At 39.7% G+C, this 3,652-nt stretch overlaps 1 protein-coding gene across 1 annotated transcript in view; it reads left to right on the top strand.

Annotated features, from left to right (window-relative positions):
* LRP8 (low density lipoprotein receptor-related protein 8, apolipoprotein e receptor) overlaps positions 1-3,652 on the top strand; it is a 93,305-nt gene that overhangs the window by 81,785 nt on the left and 7,868 nt on the right. The window lies entirely within an intron of this gene.

Raw genomic sequence — 3,652 nt, 5'->3', positions numbered from 1 at the left:
AGTAACATGGATAAACAGTCACACTGAGAGAGGATGGGCCTTGGGCCATTGCCAGGGCCAGTCATCTCCTCACCTGCAGCAAATGTAGATGATAGCTCCTTTTCACACCACAGGGAGCTGTCAGGAGGATCTAAGGGAAAAATGCTTTCTGAACTATGAAGTGCTTCACAAATGTTACAATGAAGATGGTTGTAAGAGTGAGGAAGATGGCATGGCATAGTTTTTCAAAAAGACAGTAAATTTCCCAAGCAGTTTTCAGTTTAAAATGTGCTTTTACATACCTTTTTAAAATTTAGACCCTACAACAACCCCTATCTCACTCCTAGAACTAGGCAAAGTTGTGCCAAGCATTTTATATTCATTTTAGATAAATTATTTCATTTAATCCTTTCCATATCCCTAGGAGGTAGGTAATATCACCATTTGAAAGATATAAAAGTATAATATCATGTGCTGTATTTATAATATATAATAATTTGCCCAAGGTCACATGGGTAGTGAGTAGTAGAGCTGGGACTTGAACCCAGAAGTCTGACACAGAAGACTGTGCTCTTGGTTCCTCTACACTATACTATGTCCCATTTCAATTACTTATGAAAAATAATCTGATAATGCAGATGGACAGACAGCTCACCAAAAACAATACTGGCAAAGCAACAGATACTGATGGAAAAAGGCAAATGACCTAGTCCATCAGCAACACAAAGACCTAAGTGCTCACCTTACCATGCACAGCCCCCAGCTTCCTACCACTATGATGCTGTGGAAAGGTTATGGGACTTGGGGCAAGAGTCCTGGGTTCGAGTCCCAGCTCTGCCACTTTTCTGTGAGTCCCCAAACCCCTCAGTTAAGACTCAGTTTCCTTGCCTGTAAAATGGAGATAACCTCTGTCCTGCTTGCCTCACAGGAGTTGTGATAGGATCTGGAAAGACTGAATTATTAGGCAACAGCCAGGATCATCATTTTAGAATGAGGATGAGAAGCAGTTGGGTAGTTGTTACCACTTGAGGCCAGTAGGGGCTTGGACACACAGTGACAGAGCATCATTCTGCAAATGTTTGTGTTTTACAGATGGGAATGAAGACAGTAAGATGGGCTCCACAGTCACTGCCGCTGTTATTGGGATCATTGTGCCCATAGGTGAGTGTGGCTCCCAGTCACTGAAAAGAGAGACCCTGCTCAGGCCTAGGGAAAAGCGCTGGCAGGGTAGAGAACTTGGCCTGCCCTGTTGACTTGTTCTGCCCTTGCAGCCTTCCTGCCCACCTCCCAGTCCTGATTTAATTTTGTTTTTTAGCCTAGCACACAAGGCTCTTCAGGATCTGGCCCCAGGTGACCTTCCAGGTGCATCCCCCATCTCCCCACCCCTCGATTCACACTCTACACTCCAGCCACGTGAAGTGTGACTGTATGATCCCTAGGAATAGGGCTGGTATCTTGCTCACCATTCTCCCCAGCTCCTAGCAATGTCTGGCACATGGTAGGAAATCAAGGATTTGTTGAATTAATGAATAGAGCTGCTTACCGTTCCTTTAATAGGTCATACTGTCTTGTTTTCTTTCTGTTTGGTTTTCAACAAGTATTTATTAAGCAGCTACTATGTGCCAAACTCTGTGATAACAGGAGGAAAGGCAGTTAAAGATGAGTAAGACATGGTTCTGTCCTACAAAAGTTTATAGTCTTGTTGGAGAGACCCACATAACACAGGTAAGTTTGTTATGACCTGGTGGGTCCTAAGGTTAAGCTGCATGCACTGACTTCAGAGACAGTGCTGAGGATACACTTAGCTTGGGCTGAGGGAGAGGGGAAGAGGGCAGAGGAGGTTTCCTAACGGAAGTGATATTTGAGCTGGGTCAGCCAAGTGAAGGAGGATCAAGAGCAGTCCAAGCAGTGAAGACAGCATGAGTAAAGCCAGGAGTAGGAAATGGCCTGGAAGGGTCAGGGTGGGGTGGTTTTAGAGCTAGAAGGAGATGAGTACGGCCAGAGTATAACACTTGGTTAAGCCCTCACAGAGAATCAAGGGGGCTGATTCATTCTCTTCCACCCCGAAGTCCACACAGTATCCTGTACACCCCTCTCTTAGCAGTCTCATCTCTTAGCAGTATCTTTGCATTCTGATTGTCCATTCAGAGCTTTATCTCCCTTACTTAGCTATGAGTACTTCAAGGACAGGAACTTTGTCCTTTTATCCTGGGAATCTTCAGTATGGTGAGTTAGTCAGCAAATGTTTTAAAAACTTCTCCCCTGTGTGAGACACTGTGCCAAGTGCCAAGGATCCAGGGAAGAAAAAGATAAAGACTTTAAGAGCTTTCAGTGTTTAATCAGGCAAAAATAAAGTCCTTTGAGGTAGATGTTAATACATGTCATAATGTGCTATAATAGGGGCATTTTGGATATAGATACAGAGGAACAATGTAACAGTGGCATGATACTCCTGTGAAGGGATGGTTGAAAGAAAGGTAATTCCAGAGTAAAAGTGGCGCTTCTGGAGAAGACGGCATTTGAATTGGCCTTGAAAGGCTTCACCAGGAAAGATGATAGTGAGATGATTATTCCAGGATTATTTTGACTGGAGTGGAGAAAGATAAATGCACCCCTTTCTTGCCATCCTTTGCCCTATAGAAAGAGGCAGATGTATGCTGTTTTGCTGACATAACTCACTCTGAAATAATCAATATTTTTAATTTCTGCTAATCTGAGGAATGAAAGATGAGTATTATTTCCCTGACATGTCCCTGTGAGGTAGAGTATCTTTTCATAAGCTTATCAGTCCCTTTACTTATATTTTATCTGTTATGAACTGTCTATTCACAGTCTTTTCTCATTTTTCTATTGGCTATTTTTTCTTATTTATAGAAATATTTATACATGATGAATATTAAATCTTTAAAATACATGCTACAAATATTTTCTTCCAGTCTGACATTTGGTTTTAAAGTTTGTTTATGGTATCTTTTGCCATGCATAAATATAAAACTTTTAAGTATCAGATCTGTCAATCTTTTAAGATTTCTGGGTTTTATGTTTCGCTTAAGAAGGCCTGCCTCACTCTAAATTATTAAAATATCTTCTGATGTTTTTCTTTTCTACTTTAAACTTTTTTTAGTATTTAGATATTAACCTATTTGGAATTTAAATTTTAGAATATGGGATGAGGTAGAAATTTACTTGTTTTTTCTCTATATACCTGTCTAGTTTCCCCAAAACCATCATTGAATAATCTATACTTCTCTCCTGACTTGCACTGTCATCTTTATTATAAACTACATCCCATACATACTTTGATTTGTGTCTAAGCAGTTTATCTTCCTCCACCGATTTATATATTCCTACATACTATTAGCAGAACTTCATGATATGTTACACTCACAACATCTTCTCAGTTATTTTTATTCAGTTTCTCTTCTAAGTGAACTTCAGAATAACCTTATCAATTCTATAAAAATTTTGGTGAAATTATCAAGATTGCTTTAGATATATGAGTTTATGTGAGGAGAATATACATTTTTATTATATTAAAGCTTCCCAGCCAGAAATGTGGCATATCTATTTATTTCAGTCTTCTTTTATGTCCTTCAGCAGAACTTTATAGATCACATAGGACTTGCATATTTCTTCTTAGGTTTTCCTAGGTATTTTATATTTTATAGCTTTT

This window comes from Mandrillus leucophaeus, unplaced genomic scaffold, assembly GCF_000951045.1.
Source record: "Mandrillus leucophaeus isolate KB7577 unplaced genomic scaffold, Mleu.le_1.0 Scaffold14, whole genome shotgun sequence".
Lineage (NCBI taxonomy): Eukaryota > Metazoa > Chordata > Mammalia > Primates > Cercopithecidae > Mandrillus > Mandrillus leucophaeus.
The sequence above is the reverse complement of the archived record's forward strand: the minus strand, read 5'-3'. Positions and strand labels throughout refer to the sequence as shown.